Below are 14,270 nucleotides of genomic sequence, written 5' to 3'. Positions count from 1 at the left end.
TTGGCAAATAAATTGCCTGAAGTCAATCAATTTTGGCGACAATCGCCCAATCATCAACTTTTGGCAATAAATTGTCTAAATCAACTCATTTTGGCTAAAAGCTTTCAAATTAATCAATCTTTTGGCTAAAAGCCTTAAAATCAAGCATTTTGGCGACAAACGCCTAAATAATCACCTTTTGGCAAACAATTGCCTAAATCACTCTCTTTCTTGGCTAAAAGCCTTAATCATTTTGGCGACAAACGCCCAATCAATCAATTTTCGGCAACAAATTGCCTAAATCAATCTTTTGGCTAAAAGCCTTCAAATAAGCCCAAGCATCAATTTTTGGCGACAAATCGCCCAACAAAACATCTTTTGGCAAGAATAAGCCCAAACATCAATTTTGGCAATAAATTGCCCAATCAACATTTTTGGCATCAAATGCCTAAAAATCAATCAATCTTTGGCAAAAAGCCTAAACAAAATGCACAAAGCATACACACACTCATGCATAAAGCATCCCCATTCAAAAAGCCCTTCAAAGAAGGCCTACCGAACTACGTTGACTTTGATCTTCCATTCAAACGGAAGTACGTAGGCACATTCGGGATTTAACCCCGAGTGGCAAGTCGAAATCACATAAACATTTTTCATTGGTCCATTTACATCATTTACCCTGCAAAGCATTCATTCATTCATGGTTAGTTTATCAGCATGACATAGTCTCGGGATCCATCTCGGGTTTGCGCACCATGCCTTAGACATTGGGATAATTAATCTAATAATTAGGTTAATTAAAAATGGAGTCACTTAGGGTTTTTTCCTAGTTTACCCTAAAATAATTAAACAAGGTGGCGACTCACACATCACGTGCATTTCTTCCTTAGTCACATGCATTCACATTGCATCGATATTTTGGGGAGGGGTTCACAACTTCCAGAAAGAGGTCTCCACTCTTATGACAAAATACAAGATTGAACACCATCGATCTTCACCCTACAGGCCCTAATGGAGTGGTTGAAATGGCAAATAAGTCCATCAAGAACATTTTATGGAAGATGATTCACAATCATACGAATTGGCATGAGTATCTATCATTTGCCTTGTGGGGAAACAAAACCTCCATTGGGATGCTAACCGCGGCGACACTTTACTCACTAGTGTACAGGATGGAAGCAGTCCTCCACATTGAAGTTCAGATCAGATCATCTAGTGCCATGAGATAAAGTCAGGTTCCTAAAGCAGAGTGGGCATAGAATTACCACGACTAGTTGAATGCAATTGATGAGAAAAGGCTAGAGGTTCTTAATCAGATTCAGTGCTACAATAGAGGATAGCCAGACATTTCAATAAGAGAATCAGAGATCGAAAACTAGAAGAAGGGTGTCTTGTACTCAAGGAAATCAAAGCTCCTATACAGGACCTTCGGGGTAAATTCAGGCCGAACTGGGCAGGCCCCTACATATTGAAGAAAATCCAGCATCATCTTATTAGATATAGATGGCAATGAGTTCACCAATCCATGTAACTTGAATCAGCTGAAAAGATACTTTGTGTGAGTGTATTTAGGAATTAACACCAGAATTATTGTCCCCTTTAAAGTCACTGTAAAACAAACTACGATGACTTGACTCCTGGAAATCTGTTCGAAAAGTATGGGATACATAGGTAGCCCAGCCTGTGGGTGCGATCACAATAATATAAAAATATATTTTTGTCCTTTTTTTCATGAAAATTTCAAATTTTCTATGCTAATTAAAAAGAAAAAAAAGAAGAAAAAATTAAAAGCTAAATTGAAAACCTGGAAAGGGTGGTTCAGGTAAAAACAGAATAACTAAGTTGAAAACTTGCAAGGGCAAGCGGCTTAGGAAAAATCATAAAAGCTCGCTAAGTTGAAAACCCGAAAGGGCAGCTTAGGCAAAAGTCAGGGCAGCCTGCTAAATCAAAAACCCACAAGGCGGTTTAGGCAACGCATGTTCAAAAGTAGCAATCTTATGAAGGATAAACTGAGTTTCCTTTCATGATCAAAAGTGTCAACATGATTCTCTTTTTACATATCCCAAATCAGTACAAGTTATGTAAAAAACAAATCATGGGTCAGTGTCCTATCTCAAAGCTCTCATAAAAATACAGGCAGAGTCAAGATTAGAAAAAAAAAAAATCCTACCCTATCTAGATAAGGTTAGCATGCATACATGATTCTCTTTTTACATATCCTAAATCAGTACAAGTTATGTAAAAAACAAATCACAAATGTCCTATCTCTTAGGCAAAAATCTCTGTCATCTATCTATTTGTATCTATCATCTATGTCTACAATCTAGAGTATCAAAAATCCAAAAGTGTCAACTAAACCCTTTATACATCATGGGTCAGTGTCCTATCTCAAAGCTCTCATAAAAATACAGGCAGAGTCAAGATTAGAAAAAAAAATCCTACCCTATCTAGATAAGGTCAGCATGCATCGGAGTGCTAGGTATCTCATCTATGTTGCTTCGGATGGGTGTCCCTTGAGTCATCAGAATCCTCAGGATTAGCTTGTTGGGTAGAGTCTAGGGTCGTCCTAGTTGTCACCTCAAGTCTGATGTTTATGTCCTGAGTTAGAGTCGCTCTATGCTCTCCCTCCCGGTCGCCAAGCTCGGCAATCCACCAAGCTTCATAAGCAGCAGTCTTGCCCCTAGTAACTCTAGCCTCTACTACATGAGCCGCTCTGGACTAGCTACCCAATATGGCCACAGTAACTTTGGGAGAAATTAGTGTGTCCTGGTAAAGAGCTCCAGCTAGTGGGAACCCTTAAGTGTGTACCATCTGTCTCATCAGCTTAGAACCCGGATACAAGGTGGTATGGTCCATACCAAGTAGATAAGGCATATGGAACACAGCTGACCGTACTAGAAACCTCTTAATAACATCATACCAATCACACCTCCATAAGATCTGATCTAGCCTTAGAGCCAATAACTACTGTGGCCACTCATCCTTAAACCCGAGCCTCACCATGATCGTCTCAATCTATATTCTACTGGCTCATAAGGATGACATCATGGTGGCTCAACCACCTTCAAATGGTTCCTTAACCGGACTTTCAAGATCAGACATTGAATCGAAAATATAAGATAAAGTAGGCATTCATATGCAAAACCCCCCCTTAAATAGATTCAGCTATACCTCAGCCTAAACACTTAAGTTTTTTCCCTGAAAGCATGCAAAATTAGACTTTACCCCCACTCTCTAAATCCTAAATAGGCATCCATATGCAATTACTCTGAATACATGGTTACTCAGAATCTAAGCCTTTTTTAGAAAGCACCCTAACCTAAATCAAACACAAAGCCAACTGGTTCAGGAATGCTTACCTGAAGCAGGATTGGGCTAGTTGACCAGACTCCGTCCACTCTATAAGCTCGGTTGAGGCACAAAATAGTCTCCGCTAAAGCCATGCTATCTGTCCCGGCTACTCGCTCCATCTGAAGGACTAGGTTAGCCACCCTCAAGTCACCCCAATCAACTGGGCGAGCCAGTACACAAGTGCTCACCAAATAGAAGATTAGAGCTCGGGTCCTAAACCTTTGAAACTCTAAATCCATAAAATTGAGTTGGTCCAGATACCACTTAATAATCCCAGCTAAATCAGCTTGGTCATCTACCACGAACTCCCTAGCCTCCTCCACAGATAAACCCAACATCCTCATAAAGCTCCTAAAAAATCAAGTCTTGGTCGGTGCACCCACCGGAGCCCTCTCAGAGTCGCTACCCAATAAAGCCGTAAACTCCTTGTATGTTAAGCACATCTCCTAGTAGTGCATGACAAACCGAAATACGTGAGTTTGTAGATCCCATAGATGCGGGCATATGTCTAGAAAAGCCCGGTCGATCGACAAACCTCTCAAAGTAACTAATGAAGCCATGACATATTGGTTCAAATTCATTTTCTCAACCTTTTCTAGATTCTTGGTCCATTTTTGCATGCCATAACTAATGAACGGCTCCATTTTCAGGCACAGTGCTTGAAATTTCAAAAAAATCAGGCTCCGGGGAGCAAAATAACATCGTTTTGAGGCCATAAATGGGGTATTTAAAGGGTCCAACCACCTATTACAAAAAATGTGGTGGTACCCATTTGCCAAGAATTGGTACCGACAAGCGTGTCGTTGGTATCGATGGGATGGATCGGTGATCACCCAATCGGTACTAATCTTAAGGACCTCAGTACCTATCAGGGAACCTCGATATTGATCCTCCTTTGATTTTGTTCTAAAATTGAATTTTCTAAAAAAAAAACCCTTGTTTCTTCAATGATTTTCTTAGATAGTAAAATACGATTTCAGATAAAAAATCGACTACTTTGCAAAAGCTGGCATTTTTGGAATGCAAAATAGATATCCTTATTCGCTCGAAAGTCGGTGCTTTTAGACCATAAAAACCCTTAGACCGCAACTAAGTATTTTCAAAATTGATTTTGGTAAATCGAGCTCAAAATCTCTGAAAAACACCTCAAAAATTAAGCTGAATATCAAAAATGGCACTCATGCATCATGCATAACACTCTATTTACTAACCATGAATTTCAGGTCAAAAAGTCAAAGTAGAAGAAACATGTAGTTCAGTGCAAGCTCAAATAGGATAGTTGGTGCCAAAAGTAAGAAGAAACAGGCATTTCATTACAAGCTCAAACAGGGCAGCCAGTGCCAAAAGTAAGAAGAAACAGGTAGTTTAGTGCAAGCTCAAATAGGGCAGCCAGTGCCAAAAGTCAGAAGATCAGGTCAGTCATTGTCAAATTCAGAAAATAGGGCGATTAATGTCAGTATCAGAAAGGATAGTGCAATTCGGTGCAAACTCAAACAAGGCAATCAGTACTGAATCCTGAAATAAGTAATTTAGTGTAAGTTCAAACAGGGTAGTTATTGCCAAATTTAGAAAACAGGGGAATCAGTGCTAGTAGTAGAAAGAACAGGCAAGCCATTTCAAAATCAAACAATTCAAGAACAAGCAAGTCAATGAAAAATCAAACAATTCAAAACAGACAAATCAGTGCAAAGTCAGACCATTCAAGCATTCATTGTAGAATAATAAAGAAGAACAAGTAGATTAGACTTGCGAAAGTAAAATCTGATACTTTGACAAAATAGCAGTGGCTAAATTTTTCAAAGAAGATGTTGCTATCAAAGCAATACTAGCCCAAAATGTGCTACACAGTTAGTACCTAGACTACTTGAGCATAAAATTAAAGGACTATCCTAAAAAAGTAAGAAAAATAAAAGCAAGGGCCTAAGGTCTCATCGAGGTCTAAGCTCATCTCGCAACATCCTGTTTTGAACCTCCAAGAAGCTCTCGTGGGTTAAGGCCTCAAACAGTGCCCTGCGGAGCTGACCGACCAAAACCATTGTGCCCTCACACAGCTTGGCTGAGGTTGCATAATTAAATGACATTTCAGAGTTAGGAAAAATTACATCGAAATTGGAAATTGAACAAATCAGGGAAAATAAAAAAATACTGGCACGCCTTCAGGGTAGACTGGCCAATGGTCTGGGACATCATTCGGCAACATATATAAGTCCATGCCAAACTGGGTGACATACCTTACTCGCTGCGTGCCCACAGTTAGAAGGTCTGGCACCTCTAGAGTGGAACCTCTACAGCTCGATCCCACTTAGATGGCAATGGTGAGCCCCTCTCCTGGTCTGCTCGCCTCATTGGTGGCGAAGTGGGGAAAGTATCCATACTTCACTCGGGCTCACTAAGTGGCGAATAAGTGGATATTGGTGATTGTGAACCCACTTTGGCAGAAACTAGGTAAGGAGATAGCTTGCCAAAAAAGAAGGAAGCAAGAGAAGAGAGGAGAATATGTAGGGAAAATGGGCCGCCACCACCCCTCCCCTATTTATAGAAAATGGGGAGGACAAGCCTCGTCCTTGCCCGAAAATCAGACCTTTGAGACTCATCTAGAATTAGAACTTTGCACGGTTTTAACATAAACGACCACAATAGATTTCCAAACACAGTGGTACCTTTTGATGTGACAGACATTTATAGAAAGAACCTAGAAAATGTTCTCAACATCAGACGAGATTTTCACAGGATGTTCCAGACATCGCCATGACTTGCCAGGTATGGTTTTTAGACAAAATTCCTTTTAGAAGTGCTAAAATCGGGGGTCTGAAAGATCAGACCTTGATAAACTCTGATCTCTCAGTGTGGGCAAATTGTTGATCATGATTTTAACACCAGATTCCAGAAAATTCTATTACGGTTTCAACGGCGTGAGAATCAGCGTGATCAAACTTCATTTGAGCCTTGAACAGACTCTTGGAAGCCCGAAAATCCCAAAATCAAGGTCCAAGGGCAGTATAGTAATTTGCCATGATCGCGCCGGCACTGATTAGCCCCATATTGGTACCGATCTGATGTTTGCTGAGCAACTCCATGAGCATTACTTTGGAGTACATCGATATCGATTTTTAGGTGCTTGGTACCGCCGTGTTTTCTGTTTAGCAGCCCTTTGGCCTAAAAAGGCACTCTCCCCCTCATTTTCAAGCACCTCTTATTGCTTGATCGAAAGCTTCCCAAGCTTCAACGACTCTCATTCTCCCTCATGAACGATTCTAAGGCAATATAGTCCAACCTTGCTCTTTTTCCTTAGTTGAGTTAAGGCCCCACTTGGTTCTCAAAATTCAATCCTTTCGAATTTCACTCACACTTTGGTCTTCCTTAGACCAAAGCTATTAGTTGATTAATTTATTATTAATTAATCTAAGGATTAATTAATAATCTGTTAATTAACACTAGTATATAAGACTATAATAGGGTCCTCGTGCCCATCCTTAGCTTAACTGAAGAGAGACTCAACCTCTTTGGTCGTTTAACAATGTGGAGCTCCATCCGGCCGGGTAACAAGCACTAGGGTATAATTACTCAAGGTTAACCTTTGTTAATTAAGCCTGGTCCGTCCGACACCTTATAAATTATAAAGCTCGATCTGTCCGGCACAAAGCTCAATTCGTCAACAAAATCAATAAAACCAGTTTTCAAGCTAAGCCCGGTCTGCCCGTCACCCCTTAAGCCCACTCCATGAGTTGCACCCTCGAAACAGAACTCTGTGTGCCCTGATCCTTATACAAACAAGGTACGAAGGCATATCTAGGATTTCAGCCTAGGTAGCGGCCCCCGGCCAAACTGATCGGTCGAGACGTAGGAGAATGTGTCGCTCGACCTAGAATCCTCGATAAAAGAGGCTAGAGTCAGGCTCCCCTCTGAATTACAACATTTATTTCTTTTAATTCACTATATTCTTGATATTGTCATGCATTATGAGTATGATCATGCATCGGTAATCTAAAATTCAAGCAAAACACCGATTTTGATTTCTCAATTAAATACCCAAACCATTGATTCATTTCGATAAGAAGCGAAAAACTTAGTCCTCGAACCTAATAATTCGAGGCTAGTGCATTTTATCCTTGTGGCAAACTAAAATGGACTCAATCACGAGGTTTTTTTCCTTAGTCAAAGTTGCAACTCTAACACACCACCCACAGTCAAAGTGCTCTAAAGAGCCAACCCGACATCACTTAAGCGCTGAACCAAGCCATAATCTGGTAATCAACCTAATCATAACCAAAAAGAACCATAAGAAGTTCCTATCAATTTTTGTGATGAACCGACCAACGGGACCGTCTGGTCAGACTCCGTCCTTTGGATTTTTTCCATGCCACTCGGGAGGGGGCTCACAACTTGCAATATTTTTTAAATAGATGTTGATTTTGTTTCTTCTAAATTGATATCAATGTAATATTCATGTATTGTTAAAAGAATATTACATTGAACTAAATTTAGTTCATTATTGTTAAAAGAATATTATTTTAAAATAGCATATCAATTTAGTTCATTATGAACTTGTATTAAAAGTTCATTATGCTATTTTATCTCGGTCTACAAGAGCAAAGATTGAAAAGGTGAAAGAACAATTGAAAGTTAAAATAAATATAATGAATGACTTGATGAATATCATTCAGAACTAAGTCTTTGCTCGAGTTCAACTATAAGAGTTGAAGAAGCGAGTATTTTTTATTTTTCATCTGATAGTGGTGATGATAAATTCCAAAAGTATTTACCTCATTGCATGCCAAGTTATTGTTAGTAAATTGAGATTATGATCTATATGTACATAATATATGTGTATGTCGCATATCCATTACGTAATAATAATTTTTATTATTAACTTAAAGAACAATCGATTAATGTTCATTATCGTTTCGAATTTATATTAAGTTAATTCCATTTTTGAATTTATTTGAGTTAGAAATCACACTGCATAACTATTTTGTCAAACTAGTTGATTTTATTTGATTGACAATATTTGCTATACTGCTCGTTTGATTTTTGTTTCAGCTTGGGCAAATAAATAATGTGTGGGTCCCATTTATATATGGCACAATGTTGCACTCCTTGATTACTCGCAAGTATACGGATCACAACGTAGTAATAAAAAGATTGATCCCACGAGGAACAGGTTATGTCCACTTTAATGCTTATCCTCAACACTTATGTTTACAACAATAAAATATGGAATGATTAAACTACAATCCTATTTAAATTAAAATTAAATATACTATTTAATTTGATAGATAAAAGTGTAGTAGGATTATTAAAAGAATTGATTATGCACTGGATTTTCTTTTTCTATAGCAAAACGTGTGACATGCAATAAATGATTCTTTAATCACCTATGGTAAAGTATAATTCAACTTCTTGGTATGGAATTACTCTATTTATTATATGTAACTCTACACACAACAAATGCCTTACTTTGTCATGTTGGCTCAAGGGTCAAATATTAATCTTGAGATTTTGATGATTAAAACAAAACAAATAAATTTAAATTATATTATTTGTGCTAATAATATTCTATGCAGATTACATATGGAAAGTAATAAATGAATAAGGCAAATCCTACAAATTCAAGGATTATGAAGACATTTGAAGACCCTAGTGTTAGAATTTTAGGATTCATTGTAGGATAGAGAGAACATTCAACTATAAGCACAAAAATCAATTTTCTCTCATCAAAATGATTTTTTGAAAATATCTCTTTAAAAATAAATCTTTTTTGTTCCTTAAATTTACTTTAAATTGTTTTTCGAACTCTATTAATATTTGGAATATTCAAATTACCTAAACCAAAGAGACTTTGTCTCTAGCACTTTTGGTAATAAGAATAAATCGAATAAAGATCTTATGCACTTCTTTTTCGGAAACAAAACCTTTTTGAAGATCCAAAAATCTTGATTTTATTTTCTTACCTAAACAAAGGAAGATTATATCTTAATTCGTTTTTGGTAAATAAATCCTTCGTAAAATATTTTTCAGATATTTACGTTCGAAAAATCTTTATTTTTAAGGAAAGAAAGATTGTCTCTTATTTGCTTACCAAAAAGATAGAATATTGACTCAAAAGTTTTGGTAACAAAGATTGCCGTATCCTTTAAATAAGGAAAGACGATATTCTGATTTGAGAAAGAGATATTCACTTTCTAAAAACGAGAGTCACAGCCCTCTCTTTATAAAGGCGTTTCGTTTTTGAAAGACGCGAACAAAAGGGTTTTTGTTTTAAGAGGATTCGTCCATTGATAAAAAATTTTATCTCTCAAAACTTTCTCTCTACGCCCTTGTTTCTTTTCATTTTAATACTTCACGTTTTATCTTTAAGAGAGAAAAGAAATTTTATAAACAATTTCTTTTGAAAAACAGTTCTGTTTTCACAATGATTTTCTAATCTGAAAAATTTTCTTGTGCTTATATTTGCATTTTTGTCTGTCTATTTAGATTCTGTAATCTTTAGTAGATAGGTTTTTATTTGATAAACATTTGTGTAATAGCTTAGGTGAGAAGCTATTGTGAAATAGGTTATCAAGCAACCTTCTCCATGAGAGAGATTCTAATGTCTTAAACTGAGTTTCTGTACTCTGCCAAAAACAGAAAGGGTTGAGGTTCTAGTTAACCTTTGGAAAATCTAGTGGGACAAAGGGTAGATCTAGGTGTTGATCTATTGCCTTGTACTGTTGGTTTGTCTCTTACTCTTGAAAAGAGATAACAAGTTGAGGATCTCAAGATGAGTCTTGGGGAGTGGATGTAGGCGAGTTAGTGTCGAACCACTATAAACCACTGTGTTGATCTTTTTATTTTCGGAAGTTCTGCTTGATAATATTTTACTCGCATTTCTGTTTATATTTTTTAGAAATGCTAAAGTTGTTAATATTTTGATGTTCTAATCTAAAATAAGTCTTATCTTTGCTGAACATTAGAACTCTGGACTTCTGCTCAGTGAATATACCAAGTTCTAAACGGTTCTTCTATTTACAGTATATTTCACTTCTTGGTTTTCTAATCAGTTTTCTAAACTTGATCAAAACTTTGTGATGCAGTTTAGATTTCGATAACTGTCTCTCACACAGTCTTTTATGATTTTCTAAACTTTATGAGGAAGTTCTAATCACAATTGCTTTCCGTCATAAAGCAGTTTCAATATTAAAATAAGACATTGTAAAGCAGTTCTAATTTATAACTGCACTTTGCAAAGTCTCTCTATTTTCTCTGAATAGAACATCGTGAGGTAGTTCTATTCAATAACTTATTTTCACAAGTTCATTATTTTTCCGCTGCACTTAGAATTCTGAGTTTTGTTTTAAAAGTTAAAACTTTATTTTTATTTTTGGAAAACCCAATTCACCCCCCCCCTCTTGGGTTGTGCCATACATGTATGGGACCCACATGTCAAATATTGAACCTAGTTCTTATTCTTTGATTATTTCAATAAGATAGATTTAACTTTGACAAAACAAGTTAAAGATTCATATGCAAATCCAACTAAATGAATTCTATCTCTTTGATCTTTACAAAATTATTTCTTTCTGAGAATATAATTAAGTAAACTTGATTAAATAAAGATCAAAAGATAACTTAAAAAACTTTTATTGAATGAAACCAAATAATATTGTTGCTTTGCATAGAAAAGTAATGAAGAACAACATATAAAAAGTCTTTAATAAAATAAGAGAAGGATATAAGTAATCAAACTTAAGCCTCTGGAGGATGTCACACCTCGAGGAACTCTTTGATGTTCTTTGCACAAACAATAATAAGTGACTCTCGTTGTGAACCCCTTCCCCAAATGTCATAGGCATGTGATGCATATGATGAATGAGAAGAAATACACGTGATGTGTGTGAGTCGCCACCTTGTTTAATTATTTTAGGGTAAACTAGGAAAAACCCTAAGTGACTCCATTTTTAATTAACCTAGTTACTAGATTAATTATCCCAATGATTAAGGCACAATCTACGAACCCGAGATGGATCCCGAGACTATGTCATGCTGATAAACTAACCGATGAATGAATGTTTTGCAAGGTGAATGATGGATTAATGAAATGTTTGAGTGATTTTGACTTGCCACCCGGGGTGAAATCCCGAACGTGCCTACGTACTTCCGTTTGAATGGAAGATCAAAGTCAACGTAGTTCGATAGGCCTCTTTTAGAGGGCTTTGAATGATATGCTTAATGCATGGGTGTGTGTATGCTTAGTGCATGATTTTGTGTATGCTTTGTGCATTTTGTGTGTATGCTTCATGCATGATTGTGTGTATGCTTCGTGCATGAGTGTGTATGCTTTGTGCATGAGTTTAGGCATTTTGCCAAAAATTGATTGATTTTTAGGCATGTTGCCAAAAATGTTGTTTTTAATGGCTTTTAGCCAAAATGATTTGATTTAGGCAATTGTTGCCAAAATGTGCGATTTAGGCGATTGTCGCCAAAATGGTTGATTTTAAGGCCTTTGGCCAAAATGGTTCAATTCTACGACTTTTAGTTGAAAAAGATTGATTTTAAGGCGTTTCGCCAAAATGGTTCGGTTTTACGACTTTTAGCCGAAAAAGGTTGATTTGTAGGCATTTTGCCAAAATGGTTCGGTTTTACGACTTTTAGCCGAAAAATGTTGATTTGTAGGCATTTTGCCAAGAAATGTTGATTTAGGCTTTTAGTCACAATTATTGATTAATTGGACTTAAGCCGGATTTGTTCGAAATAAGGCAGTTGAACCGTAGTTATTAATTAACTAGGCTCTTTTAGCCAATATTGTCGGATTTAAACTTTAATACCACAATTATTGATTAACCGGGCATTTAAGCTTAATCAAATTAATTTAAGACGGTTTATTTGTCTAAATGATGATGTGAATGCGTTTATGCAATTATAGAATTATTAAGAGTAGAAAAGAAGTATGCATGAAGTGCTAAAATTAAATAGGCAGAGTTTCGTTTACGTACCTGATTTAATCGTCGACCACTTCTTAACTCCAGGTTAAGCTCCTCGTTTAGGTATATTAATTAATTTTTAATTTTATTTAATTTTAGTGGTCAAATATCACAATAAAAATGCAATAAAAATTAAATTAAAATGCAAAAAGCGGTAAAGAAAACGCAAGGAGCTTGAGAGGGAGAAGGATTCGTCCGTCAAAACAGACAAGGCGCACCAGAAAATGGTTGAAAATGGCCTATTTATAGGCCATTTTCGGGTCCCGGGCGGCAGCTGCCGCCTAGGGGGGCTGGGCGGCAGGTGCCGCCTGGCTCGGTGGCAGGTGCCGCCCAGGAGGGCGGCAGCTGCCGCCCTGTCGGTGGGGCGGCAGGCCCCGCCCACGCTGGGCGGGGGGTGCCGCCTGGAGGCGGCAGCTGCCGCCCATTCGGTGGGGCGGCAGGCCCCGCCTGGTCTGGGCGGTAGGTGTCGCCAAGCTGGGCGGCAGGTGCCGCCCAGGGGCGTGGGGGGCCAGGCCCCCTCCTGTGCGGGGCGACAGGCCCTGCGCGTGCTGGGCGGCACGCCTCGCCCGCGCGGGCGATAGGCCCCGCGCGCGCTGGGCGGATGCCCCGCCCGCGCGGGGCGACACCCCGCGCGCTGTGCGACAGGCCCCGCCCGCGGGGCGGCAAGCCTCGCCTGCGCTGGGCGGCAGGCCTCGCCCGCGCTGGGCGACAGCTCCTTGCCCAGGAAGTGGGGCGGCAGGCGCCGCCGTGCCCGGCGGCCGGCGCCGCCGTGGCCGGTGTGGACACCGTGCCTCGCTCCGAGGGCCTTTTTGGGAGTTTCGAACCTCCGAAAAATATTCCGGGACCTGTTCCGCGATCCTCGCGATATTCCGGACGTTTTAAGTACCATATTGACATATTTTCGGTGAACTTCCGAAATAGCCTCCGGTCCGGCCGGACTGTTTGCAGTCCGGGAAAACAGGCTTTCTGAGCCTCAAAATTTGGGTATTCACAGTTGCCCCCCACCGTCGACCATAAAAATGATTTATGGGAGTCGGTGGTTGTCTGAAACGCAAATTTTGTAGGCGAAAACTGGACGCGTCCAGAAGACCCGCCTCTTGACTATTTGCTTATAAATAGCTTGAAAAAACTCATTTTCATTCATTCTAAACTTTCTAACCTAAGGAACTCTCTCAAATTCTCTCAACTTCTAAAGCTTCAAAATTCTTTTCTTTTTTTTTTTTTTTTTTTCATGGCTTCCTCTGATCTGAGCGGTGAGGAGTACCTGGGGTCTCTAGGGATCTCGCTTGACGAGGTCAACCTTACGGCGGACGCTAACACTCACGCCTCCGTAACTGGCATCTTTGCCCAGGTAAGCCTACCTTTATGGCATTATTATCATCTTTTTCAGGCTAAAGTTGGGAATTTTCGGGCCTTAGGCCGAATTGTGAATTTTCGGGCCTGTGTGGCCGAAAATGTGAATTTTGGGCCTCTGTGGCCTGATTGTGATTTTTCGGGCCTGTGTGGCTGAAAGTGTGAATTTTGGGCCTCTGTGGCCAGATTGTGAATTTTCGGGCCTGCGTGGCCGAAAATGTGAATTTTGGGCCTCTGTGGCCTGATTTGTGATTTGTGGGCCTCTGTGGCCAGATTGTGAATTTTCGGGCCTGTGTGGCCGAAAATGTGAATTTTGGGCCTCTGTGGCCTGATTTGTGATTCTCGGGCCTCTGTGGCCGAATTGTGAATTTTCGGGCCTGTGTGGCCGAAAATGTGAATTTTGGGCCTCTGTGGCCTGATTTGTGATTTGTGGGCCTCTATGGCCAGATTGTGAATTTTTGGGCCTGTGTGGCCGAAAATGTGAATTTTGGGCCTCTGTGGCCTGATTTGTGATTTGTGGGCCTCTGTGGCCAGATTGTTAATTTTCGGGCCTGCGTGGCCGAAAATGTGAATTTTGGGCCTCTGTGGCCTGATTTGTGATTTGTGGGCCTCTGTGGCCATATTGTG

The sequence above is a fragment of the Jatropha curcas genome, chromosome 6 (genome assembly GCF_041381405.1).
Source record: "Jatropha curcas cultivar XTBG-Jc1 chromosome 6, XTBG_Jcur_1.0, whole genome shotgun sequence".
Lineage (NCBI taxonomy): Eukaryota > Viridiplantae > Streptophyta > Magnoliopsida > Malpighiales > Euphorbiaceae > Jatropha > Jatropha curcas.
The sequence above is the reverse complement of the archived record's forward strand: the minus strand, read 5'-3'. Positions refer to the sequence as shown.